This window comes from Dipteris shenzhenensis, chromosome 14 (genome assembly GCF_047967505.1).
Source record: "Dipteris shenzhenensis isolate YYH24624 ecotype China chromosome 14, Dip_SZ_1.0, whole genome shotgun sequence".
Lineage (NCBI taxonomy): Eukaryota > Viridiplantae > Streptophyta > Polypodiopsida > Gleicheniales > Dipteridaceae > Dipteris > Dipteris shenzhenensis.
In genome coordinates this window covers 49,782,039-49,795,046 of record NC_141609.1, presented here as the reverse complement: position 1 = coordinate 49,795,046, position 13,008 = coordinate 49,782,039, and the positions used below count along the sequence as shown (strand labels likewise).

Sequence of the window (13,008 nt, the reverse complement as noted above, 5' to 3'; positions counted from 1 at the left end):
CCCTCTTCTCCAGAACTTGCTGCTCACATGCCCCTTCTTCACTTGCTCCTGCACATCGTCCTCACATGATTCTCTCCCTAATTCCTGCATGCCCCACTTACATGCCTTGCTGCAGCTCCACTGCCTGTAGGATTTGCAACTCTAGGCATCCCACCCTACATCTTGTTTGTGCTCTCTTCTCCTCCTCCTCCTTCCCTCCATGCCTTACATTATTTTCCCTTCTTTTGTTTAATGTGCCAGCAGCTCACTGCCTTATCTTCCACCTTGTCATGGGATGGCATGCCCGCTACTTTAACTATCACTTGGGGTTGAAAGCCACTTTTCAATATGCTTGAATTTTCAAGTGCCACTGACAGGGGACCAAATCGATACATGTTCTAATTTCTTTGTTTCTTTTATATTTTTGTCTATGTTAAAATCCACACGTGTGTAGATTTCCAGAAGGCCTTTTGATTCCATACCATAGGCCTGACTCATCTCACAACTCCAAGCTCTCGGCATTGCACGCAATGTCATTTGAGCAGTCATGGCCGTAGTGTGCACCCCACAAGGAATGTCGAGCAAGGTCAGCAGCATCAGTGAAGCGAAGCAGGAATGTCACCTGCCCTCTTTGGGCTTTACATAGACAAGATGGCCTCATTTGTGGACACAATGGGTGGACATGGATCAAAACTGGCATAGACTCTCATCCTAATCCTGCTCTATGCCAAGGCTGCTCAGTTGGTTTTTGACCCAAAAGAGGGATTGAGGATGCATTTGAGAGCTCTACAAGCACTTTGTGACTATTTGGACATGAAGGTCAACCAGGTTATTATCTTCAACACCATCGAGGCTCAATGTAATTCATTCACCCTTGCAAGAGAGGCCGTTGAGATCGTCAAATCCTATGCTTACTTGGATTGCATCTTCAGAAGATCCACGTTCAGCATGAAACGGATAGCCCAGGCAGACTTGACTAGAGGGCATTTATCCATAGCAAAGCTGGGGTGCTAGTGTTTCCCGACACATTTCCAACGTGTGACAATCAAATCTCTCCTCTCCAATTTTCTAGTCAGACCAACAGCTTTCTAGGCCAGATCTTTTTTGGCAGTAGATCCTAGGGAGGATGAGAGGGGGAGCTTCAAGCAGGTACATGTCATGTGCATAATTCGGGGAAAGAGGTGCACTCCATACCATATCATACTTGCAAAATTCGTAGTGTGCAGAGCCATTTCATGTCATCTCCTACCTTGACCAAGCTAAATAGTATGGGCAAACTGATGAGGGAAGATTTAGGCTACCCCTTCAAGGGGATTTCTCATTATGTCACTTAGACTTGGTCTCATACCTTCTGTGCACATCGAAAGTGGAAGGAGTTTTAAAACCGAGAGAGAGAGAGAGAGAGAGAGAGAGAGAGAGAGAGAGAGAGAGAGCATGTGCACGACAAATGAACAAGTACATCCAACACTATGGATCACCACCCTATTTGCCCCAAGTGTCATAGCATTCGATGTGGACCATATTGGGGCTAAGGAGCTAGCAACATAATGAGGGGGCACTTCAACCTTGAAGAGATCTCACTTGTTTCAAACCTGTGACAATTGCTCATTATCAGATTATAGCCTTCACATCTATCCCTCACAGGAGCCTGAGGAGATCTGCGCAGACCACAAAAGACCAGACCTGCAGCTCACCGACACTTCCTGTGCTTCTTTTACATGCTTAGGACTAGGGCACATGCTTATCCCATTTTTTTCTATCGTTCCTTTGAAAACGTTAATCCCCCCTGTAAGAAATCCTAGATTTACTATATTTAGAAATGTGCTAAGGAACTTAAAGGAGACTGAAATAGCAGAGAACAAGGAATATTTGTATTGCTTGAGTGTCTGTAGTGTAGCTATAGTGTCTGTCATCCATACAATTGGGCCTCTCTTATATAGAGAGTGAAGAGTCACACATGAAACGGTGTGTACTCCAAAGTGTATGTGCATGAAGAGGTGTGTACCCCTTGTGAAGGGTGTGACCCTTGATGAGAGGGTACATTACAATAGGAGTGTCTCTTCAATAGAGTGTCTCTTGTGAAGGGTTGTGCCCCATAGGAAGTGTCCCATCGAAAGGGCATACCCTTCCACAAGTGTCCATTCATCAAACCATCCATAAGTCTAGATATAGAGAAAGGAATACGTCACACATCGTGACATCCCCTCCCACTCAAAATAAGACCCTGGTGGAGATAATGAACTGATGTAGAAGATATCACGGTAAATTCTGAAAATACTGTTGTAAAATGTCAGGGTACTGCTGTAAGTCTTCATCAGATTGCCAAGTAGCATCGGAGTCGTCCAGATCTCGCCAAAGAACAAGGAATTCCGTGATAAGTCGATGTCGAGTCTCTCGCTGTCGATGGTCCAAAATACGCTCAGGAATAAGGAGAACATAATCGTCTTCGATTTCTGAGACATAATCACCTGCAGGAGGAACTGCTTCATCGCCTGGAATGTACGTCTTTAGCCAAGAAATATGAAATGTCGGATGGATTTTACCCCATGATGGTGGTAATTCCAATTTGTAACTTAAAGGTGATTTTTTCTTGATGCTCCGGAAAGGTCCATAGCATCTTGGTCGCAACTTAGGAAACACAGACTTAACCGTCTTATAGCGATGTGGGGCTACAAATAATAGCACCATGTCACCAGTGTCAAATTCCAGGTGACGTCTATGTTTGTTGGCAGACCGTTGATACCGCTCTTGCGCTTTTCGCATATGATCCCTGACTTGGAGTAGAATGTCTTGCATTTCTTCAACCAGGGCCACTCCATGTTGAAGTACAAAATTCGTTGGTACAATCGGGGTGTGTCAAGCTGCTTGAAATGGAGTCATGCTGATGGCACTATGGAAAGAGTTATTATAAGCAAACTCAAGCAGTGGTAGATACTCTTTCCAAGCTGCTAGGCGTGACTGAATATAATGTCGAAGCATTTTTTCCAAAACTTGGTTGACTCTTTCAGTCTGGCCATCTGATTATGGGTGGTAGGCTAAACTGAACAGTAGAGTTGTACCCAAAGATTCGAACAGTGAAATCCAAAAGTGACTGGTAAACTTAGGATCTCTATCGGATATGATATTCTTGGGCAATCCATGGTGTCGGAAGATGTGTTGTATGAAGATTTTGGCGATGTCCGGACCCTGTGCACTGCTTTTGCAAGCAACCAAGTGTGCCATTTTGGATAATCAATCAACAATTACCATAATCTGAGTGTTACCTCTGGAGGATCGTGGTAGTGTTTAATGAAATCCATGGAAATACTTTCCCACCTTTCAGTTGGAACTGGAAGAGGCTAAAGAAGTCCTGCTAGAAGTCATCGGCTTGCTTTCATTTGTGGCCAGAAACTCAACCTAGCGTGCTTGTCGAGTGTTCATGACTGGCTGAGTAAAGATATACTTTAGGGAGTGATGGTCTGTTTTGACCACCGAGTCGGCTCCCATGAGATAATGTTTCCAAGAGCGATAAGCATGTACAATAGCAAGAAACTCCTTATCATAAACCGGGTATCAGGTTTGGATATCAGAATGTTTATGGCTGTCAAAAGCAATAACTATGCCTTCTTGCATCAAGACTGCTCCTGTAGCAATGTCGGAAGCGTCGGTCATGACCTCAAATGGAAGGTTTGGGTCAGCAATAGCCATAACTGGTGTGGTAGTGAGTGCTTGCTTGAGTTGTTGGAAACTATACTCTGTTTCAGGAAGCCACTGAAAAACTACTGTGCTTTTCAATAATTCGGACATAGGAGCTGCGATTTCGGAAAACTGATAGACCTTTGTATGGTAGAAGTTTGCCAATCCGAGAAAAGAGCGGACATCATGAACATTCTTAGGAGTAGGCCAGTTTTGGATTACCTCGACCTTCTTGGGATCAACAGAGATGCCTTGAGCTGAAATAACATGTCCCAAATATTCGAGTTGGGTCTTGAAGAACTCATTCTTCTCAATGTTGATGTAGAGAGAATTTGCGCGGAGAACTTCAAAAACTTGGTGAAGGTGTTGTTTGTGCTCATGTTGGGAACTGCTGAAAACGAGGATGTCATCGAGGTAAACGATGACGAACTTATCGAGGAAAGGCCTGAAGATGTCGTTCATTAGTGTCATGAATGTGGCCGGGACATTGTTTAACCCAAAAGGCATGACCAAACATTCATAGTGTCCATACTTTGTTCAAAAAACTATCTTGTACTCATCGCCTTCTCGTATGCGAATTTAATGATAACCTGAACGAAGATCAATCTTTGAGAATTGTGTTGCGTGTAGAAGTTGATCGAAGAGGTCATCGATGCGAGGCAATGGATACTTGTTTTTTATAGTGAGCTTGTTGAGGGCTCGATAGTCGATGCAGAGGCGCATTGACTTATTCTTTTTTTCCACAAGTAGTACAGGAGATCCGAAAGGGCTGCCACTGGGCCGAATGTGACCTTTGTTGAGTAGTTCGGTCACCTGTCTTTGGATTTCTTCATTGTGAGTGTAAGAAACCCGATAAGGAGGTTTCGACGGTGGATTACTGCCGGGAATAAGTTCGATTGGGTGATCCACTGGTCGTCGAGGTGGTAACTGCTTTGGCAATTCCTTTGGAAAAATATCCAAGTAGGGCTGGAAAAAAGGTTAATTGACGTATTCAGGAGGATCCTTTGTTGGTGTCTCCTCTACTGCCGTAACCAACAGAAGTGAAGTCTTTACTTGACGTTTACGAACCCACTTCTTTACTTGTAGGGCAGAGGCAACTGGGGTTGAAGGAGAGTCCCTAGAACCAGTTAGCTCAATAAGTTTTCCCTGGTGGACAAACTCGACAGTATGGCTGCGAAAACTGATTGATGAATCATAGTCGTAGAGCCACCGTTGTCCAAGTATGACGTTGTACTGAGAAAGAGGCATGATGTCGAAGTTCAACTTGTCCGTATAATGTTGGATGCGAAAAGACAAGTTTGTGATCCTAGTGTTGCACAAGAAGGTAGTTCCATTTGCGAGTTCAATCTGATAGTCCATGAGACTAGGACTGGTGGTCAACTGAAGGTATAGGATGTGGTCCAAGTCACTAGAAGGGCACGTGACACAGAAGACCCACGATGCAAAAGCTCCGAAATGGGCTGGTTGTGCAATCTGAACACGATATTGTGTGATAGATGATGCCTAAGGTGTCCTTGAAGGGACTGGGGAATTACCAGGGGTTTCCATGCTTTAAGGAGGCGCCTTTCATTTGCAGTAATTTGATAATGAGCGTCAAATAACAATATGAAAGAGAATCCTTAGAAATAGAATGGAAAGAATCCACCTGGCATAGATTAGATCTGTCAATTAGTTGCATAGCAAGGCTTGAAAATCTCTTGTCCGGAGGTCCATCGATTAAGAGGCGCCTGGCGAGACTTTCAAGACTGATTGAGGCGTGGCAGATGCGTGGTGCAGAAAAGGGCAGATTGCGTGGAACCAGACGCGCTTTTTCTGCGTTGAATTTAGAGGCAAGTACCTATGGGGTGCGAGGAGCAGATCTGCCTGGCTGGTCGGAATGGGAAGGCAGCAAAAGGCCGCTGTTCACAGGCTAAGGTGGCGAGATGAACCAGCAAGATCCAGGCTGGTCTGAATCGCGATAGAGGGGCAGCGAGGCTGCTGGTCACAAGCATGGGAGGCTTAGAAGAAATTCGCTGCATCTGGCACTGTTCTTGCTTCCTGGCTGATTTGCGGGCAGCAAGGCTGTTGATCGCAGGTAATCATGGCGAATTTCTGGCACCTTGGCGCTGTTTGCAGAAAACGAGGCAGCAAGTTGACGATAGAGGCTGCAAAGGGGGTCTGTTCGATCATCAAGTCTTGCAGGCAGATATGCAATAGAGCCGGCTGGTGCAGACCATCGAGAACGATGCAAGATTGAGGCCTGACAAAGGGCACAAGCTGGCTGAAAGAAGATGGCGCAATCACGTACGGCAGACAATGGCGAAACAGAATTCTGGGTTTCGCATTTTTTGATTTGGGCGCCTAGTGCTGGGTGGTGGTTACCAGAAAATTAAAACGTGGGTTTACTTAACCCTTGGGTAGTCTAGGGTATAGGGCTGGTTTTCCTTTTTAGCCCTTTTAGGTACCCTTTTGTAGGGTGCTTGGTGCCAAAAGGTGTGCCTATTCTAAGGGGTGTGACCCTTGGAATAGGTGTACCTTTTCATGAAGGGGTGTGACCCTGTTTTAAAAAGGGGTGTCCCCACACAAAAAGAGGTGTCCTTTTTTCCACGATGGGGTGTGTCCTTTGGGTGAGGAGTCAAAACTCTTCATCAAAAGGTGTGTCCGATGGTGGAAAAGGTGCGTCCCTTGGTTTTGGGACAGCCCAAGCACATGAAAAGACACTATTTTTGTCGTGTCCATTCACATCAACTCGTGACGTGGGGGAGATGGAGAGGCCATTGATGACTTTAGGTGGGGTTGGTGCTAAAAATTTTTACGCTCATTCTCTCCATCTCTTCCATGCACAATGTGCACGGATATCCTTCTAGCGGAAAGAGATGTATCAGATAGGCGCTAGAAGGTGGGGGGCATTTCCTACAGGCAGGAGCGAAATTTGCTCTGATACCACTGTAAGAAATCCTAGATTTACTATATTTAGAAATGTGCTAAGGAACAGAAAGGAGACTGAAATAGCAGAGAACAAGGAATATTTGTATTGCTTGAGTGTCTGTAGTGTAGCTGTAGTGTCTGTCATCCATACAATTGGGCCTCTCTTATATAGAGAGTGAAGAGTCACACATGAAACAGTGTGTACTCCAAAGTGTATGTGCATGAAGAGGTGTGTACCCCTTGTGAAGGGTGTGACCCTTGATGAGAGGATACATTACAATAGTAGTGTCTCTTCAATAGAGTGTCTCTTGTGAAGGGTTGTGTCTCATAGGAAGTGTCCCGTCGAAAGGGCATACCCTTCCACAAGTGTCCATTCATCAAACCATCCATAAGTCTAGATATAGAGAAAGGAATACGTCACAGATCGTGACACCCCCCCCCCTCCCTTCTCTCTCTCTCTCTCTCTCTCTCTCTCTCTCTCTCTCTCTCTCCGCCTCCGCCTTCGCCTCCCTAGACCCCCTATTTCTGGTTGTGGGCAGCTTTCAAGCCAACATGGGACAGGCACAGGTCGCTGTGCAAAGCAGCAGAGACAGGCCGCCTCGCGTGCACGTAGCAGCCCCTACAGGTTGTCGTCACAGGAAGTATAACACACAGGTCGGGGTAGCAGACTGCAGTAGTTCGCGCCACCAGCAGCTCTTTCCAGGTTGCTCACACAACAAACAGTTAGGGGGGGATCTCGCACAGTAGCAGCAGCAGACCCCATGTTCAGGGAGGTTCCTGGTTGGGCTGAAACCCCCAGTCCATTTTGGGGGTTAACTGAAACAGGAGGGGGGTTTCCCAGCTTGCACAGGTGAATATGGAGATGCCCAAAATACCCAAGATTAAGGTGTTCACTCCCGCAAAGCCCTTGTATTTGTTTGCAGAATTTGCCCCGACTCCTAGCCCATATGTGAAAACATACTAGAAATGAAGCCCCTCGATCCACAAGAACCTGTCTGTTACTTAGAGCTTGAAGTTCAAGAACTCAAGCTTTGGCTTGCAGCTCTCGAAAGGAAAGTCCACAACATGGAGGGAAATGGAAAGCAAGAAGTCATCGAGGAGGTGCTGCACAAATGTAATGCATCTCCACCAACACCACAGTTGGTTTCTAAAATGCAGGAAATGGTCAGCATTCAGGTGAAATCCATGAAACAAGAGATGACAGCAGATGTAAACAACAAAGGGAACAAAGCTGACAAGTGAAGGAGCAGGAAACCAGAGAAGCTAACAAGCTGATCCTATACGTGGGGGCACTACCAGATGGCTGGCCACAGAAGACAAAATTGACTACCTCAAAGAGAAGATACCACAAGTGGAATGGAAAGCAGATGCTATCTGGAATTTCCAGCACAAGGGAACATAGATACAAGTCTCTCACAGCGACAAGGCTGCAAAGATCAAGATTCTACAACAAACACATAAGCTGAAGGGCACGAAGATATGGATATCTAAAGAACTCACTCCATACAAAACAAGAGGCATGTCAATGCAATGAAAATATTGAATAAGTAAATTAATTGAGACTTGAGAGATGGTATGCAGGAACTTTTCCTTCAGAAATTGAAGAAGAGAGAATCATAGTTTGTACACCTTTTATGCTAGACGATACAGAATCAAGGTTCTTAGACAATCCAGAAAAGTGAAAAGGCAAAAAGATATCAATTCCAGAAGATCTTGCCCCAAAACAATCAAGCAGAGAGCATCTGAGTTAACTAAAGTTAGCAAGCTAAGAAGGAACGCACTGTGCAGGCTACAGGGAAAGGAAAGCCTTGATCAGGGCGCCCTCAGCTCAGACTCTGAATTTATGATTGATTAAAACGAGGACACAAACATAGACACAACTACAAACTCTCAGTCGACCTTTGTAGACTCTTACTACCTCCTTGCTTCTTGCCACTGTATCTCATAGGACATTTGGATCGTAGGCATGCTCTAGGTACCGCAGGAGATGCTTCAGCCACTTCTGTTTTGGATTAAGATGTATTGGCTCCTCGATGTCCCATAGATCTTTAGATGTTCACTGAACCTCTCTCTCTCTCTTAGAGTCTCTTTTCCCCCTGAAAAGGAAACTGGAGGAAAGCAGAATGGAGAAAGGCAAGTTGATGAAAAAATCCATAGTAAACACAGAGTAGACTTCTTGGCCGACTACATGATGTGCTTCGAAGGCATTCTGGATACTTATCACGGCTTATATGGCTCATATGGCTCATTCCAAAAGGTCCAGATCACCTCAGTATCACATGACGATAAAAGAGAGAGCTTGAGTCGAGGATAGAGTCTGCAAGAGTTGAGGACGTCTCGTTTGTACAACACACTCTGTAGCCCGGATGTAAAGACTCAGCCCTCAGCTGTATCGGGCGAACGTACGCCACAGGTGTTCTGAACAGTGACTATGCTAGGATTACCATGAGCCAAAAGATATATAACACGGAAAGGCTTGATGTAGAGAATTTTACGGCAGAGAATGTCATTTTGCTCGGGCTTGGGGACGGCGCCTTGAATTACTGACTATGCGTCAAAACGGACACATAGCGATTATAAACCTGGCCTGCTCGATAGAAAGGTCGACAGTCTATCGCAGATTCCACTCGTCGAAAATATATTCCGAAGATGGTCGCACTGTCGCAGGCTTGGTATGTACCGATGAGAGAGATCTATCGGTTGTTCAGGATAGAGTCTGCAAGAGCTGAGGATGTCTCGTTTGTTTTCTCTTGTTCTGAAAACAGTTAGATTCACTATCGTGACGTTGTTGAAGGGAGCATTATGTAGCACGTATTACCTCACTCGTCTGATGATCAAGCTAGTGTCTTGTAATAGAGCTTATCTTACGCACGATTGAGTCTTCGAGGCGTTATACAGTCCATCATGGCTCGGCGAAAACAAATCTAGCTACTATGATCTCGATGAATCAGTGTAATTGCTACGAATTAGTGGGCTCATGGTAGAGCCAAATACGTGTGAATGAAGGCAAATGAAGTGGGAGCAGAAGAAGAATGCAATGACACAAAATGGACGAGGCAATCAGAAAGGAGATTTCTTATGAAGGCAGTGTGAACTGCGTGCTATCATCTAGACTTCGTAATAGTTTTGTCCTTACATCTTAATTTCTGAAGACTGGATCGCTCGCTCACCGTCGATTGTAGCGAGAAAAATCCCAGCACGCTCAGTTGGACTGCTCCATCAAGCCAACGATCAGCTTTGAAAGCCCAGCTCTCCGACGCAAAAATTCGAGCAATCTCCAAGCTGGGGCAAAAAAACGTCGGATTTGAGCGGACAAATCCGATCAATCCCGCTGCCGGAGGAGAAAAGTGATGTGAATCTCGACGACCGAACGAAGTATGACCGGGGGGAACAGCGCCAAGAACCTTTCCAGGTCGATGATGTGGGAGAGAGCACTAATCTGACGCCGGGATGAGCGCGATCGGACGGCGAAAATGGAGGTGGAGAGGAAGAAGCTCATAAGAAGACGCCATGGAAGCTCAATGCATGTAAAGCAGTAAGTAGTATACAATTGACATTTAAACTGCTCCCTAACCATGGTTCACACACCCCCCCCCCCAAACCATCGTTTTCAACTCTTCTCTTCCATGCATGCATTTTTCTCTATTCCCTTACCTAACCACGGTCCTTTTCTTCACTCTCATATTCACCTGACATGACAATGGCAAGGTTGTTATCCTCGACAGTCATCATCAGCTTAGGGTCAAGGGCAAGCCTCGCTATCGTTGCTTACGTGAACATGAGGACAAAAGGAGGGCTTGCACTATGAGGTTCGCTTTCTAAGCACATGCACATGTACCTTGGCAACAGTTTACAAACACGTCAATCTCTGTGGATCATCTATGTTGTTTCAATATGGCTCACGCACGCTTGTTTGCACGTAATGTAACCTTGGTTTTGAGCTAGAACGCTCTTGTTTAGTTATTGTTCAAACACTCTGGTTTGCACCATAGTTTCAAGCTAATGCATCAATTTAGCAATATAAGTTTAGCACCCGTGGCCATTGTCACACACTTGTGATGCATGCATTTGCATCTTTATCTGTGAAGGCCAACATGCTTGCAAGAGATGGTATCATGGGTTATAACAACAAGATTGCCAAACCCAACCTCATACAAGAGCTATGATTCTATTTCACATGAGTGCAACAGGCCTTATGCACAGCTAGCGTTCACACAATGGTGTCTCCAATCCCTAATGAGACAAAGGGCAACAATACTACTTCAATCATCATCCCGAATCCATGCACATAAACCTATCTTAGTCCTAAGGTTGGGCTATGTACAACTCGAATAATCAAGACGCAAAGCACAGAACTAAATTCATATATTGGTCCGACCACTCGTGCACGTATAGTGAGTTTTCAATCAACTAGATACCAAAAATAAACTCTGAGGCAAGCCATTTGAACAAAGTTCAACCTTGTTTATTTAGAAAATGACAAGAGGTCTTGGAAAATGAGATTATGCATTGGGATCTTGCTGATTTCCTTATGACTTGAACATAAATTTATAGCTTTAAAAGATTCTTGAAAAGGAATCTTGTAATGATTAAAAGGAAGTAAATAAAGTGTAATCATAAATAAATTAAAGGACGTAAATAAAATAACCTTGACTAGTCCAATGATATTTGATAAGCTGGAGCCAAATTTGTTAACCCTTTTTTAATATCAGTAATTTTTAAAATAAGAAGGAGCTACAAGGGCTTCACATCAATGCATATGTCATATTCTAGAATCACCAAATTGTTTGGCAATTTCCTTTAAATACAAAGATATTCAACACTTTTGATACATAACCAAACATTAATTTGTATTGTAAGGTTGGCATTGACAAGGCAATCAACGAATTAGAAGTTTGGATCTATTATATAACCAAACATTAACATTAAGGTTGGAATTAAGATTATGTATTATAAGGTTGGTGCTTACAAGACAATCAATAAATTAGAAATCCGGGCCTATTTTCAATTGATGTCATCTACCTTCCTAGTGCTAATGTTTGCATTACATCATCTTATCTATTCAAATTTTACAATGGGGTGGAAAACTTCATATGTCCAATATATACTTTATGATGCGTATATAAAACACTACCTTTTCATGTTTTAAAGACCTAGTGGGTGGCATTTGAGCATCACTAGGAAAGGTTGCTTTAAAGGATTAAAGATTTTGGTATGACATTGAGTTAACGTTGAAAAGGGGCATGCTCCTTGGAATGCTACACTATATAGTTTGGATTGACAACTTTGATGCAAAGGCCTTTGCCACGTGGAGTATAGAATTTTAACATGTTAATCATTGAGGGCACGATCTTCCATATTCATACATTTCATTATATTTGGTGGAAATTAAGATAGATTTACAAAGTGAGGTGGTATAGATAGTCAATTTGATAAAACTCAGGCCTAACTCAAGCCTTCCTTTATGATAACCAAACACAAAATTATTTTGATGCCCAAGAAAAGTCACTAATTCATAGGGCAATTCTATAGTAGATATACTAGCACATATTCAATATACATTCTTCATGAACACTTCATGATGAAACCTTTTTTTTCTCTCGCAATACTTTAATTGTCAATTCAAAAGCATAGTCGAGAGCATGAATTTGAAACTATTCTTCCTCCAATCCTAGTTATGTTGTTCTTTTAGAAGTTGATATTGAAGTCACCGACAATGTATATTTGAATCTCGTTTGGAATCTGGACAAGGATTTTGTCCAATGTTTTGAGTAGCACATTCGTACAAGCTGTTGGTGACCTGTACACATCGATGATCATGATAAGTGCATTTCGAGGTGTCGCCAGTATTGTTAGCAGGCACTCGCAACCGTTTTTTTGCATTTCGTTTTCGTGTTCTATCCTCAGTTTGTGTTGGTAGTACGTTGTGAGTCCCCATCCTGTAGTTTTCAAGGTATGCTTGTACCCTTGCAGTCCCATATTTGTTGCTAAATCTAGTTGTGTTTCTTGCATGCATAGGACCGTTCCCTCCATTAAAAATGATGTTTGGACAATATCCTCTTGGTGGGCAGCAAAGGATCATGTGTTGAGGCTTAGCAATGTTTTTTTCCTGTCTCCTTATCCCTCATGATTCTTGTGGTCAAGGGTCCAAGCTGACTCCCCCTAAAGCCTGTCCATTTCGTTTAAAACTCCTTTGTCCACTCTAATGTGTTTTTGTTGCTGCAAGCATTGTAGTAAGTATAGGCTTGCTGGGTCTCTTATTCTAGAAAGCACGGTGTAAACCAACCCGTGTGTGTGGATGTTGCTGGGGTCAAAAGCTAGCAAGGCCATAGTCAGTCCTTGGGAGCGGTGTATGGTTCTTGCCGATGCTACCTGTATGGGAAATTGTGTTCTTGTTGGACTGTTCATGTGATTCCTGCCTATTTGGAACTCCCTACTGATCTGCAT

The 13,008-nt window shown here is 43.8% G+C and overlaps 1 protein-coding gene across 4 annotated transcripts in view; it reads right to left on the bottom strand.

Moving 5' to 3' along the window:
• LOC147894766 (uncharacterized) overlaps window positions 1-10,040 on the bottom strand; it is a 61,958-nt gene extending 51,918 nt beyond the window's left edge. For all 4 annotated transcript variants that reach the window (XM_087385098.1, XM_087385099.1, XM_087385100.1 and 1 more), the window contains exon 1: window positions 9,732-10,040. The gene's annotated coding sequence lies outside the window, so the exon portion shown is untranslated. The remainder of the gene's footprint in view (window positions 1-9,731) is intronic.
• Between the last annotated feature and the right edge of the window lie 2,968 nt (window positions 10,041-13,008).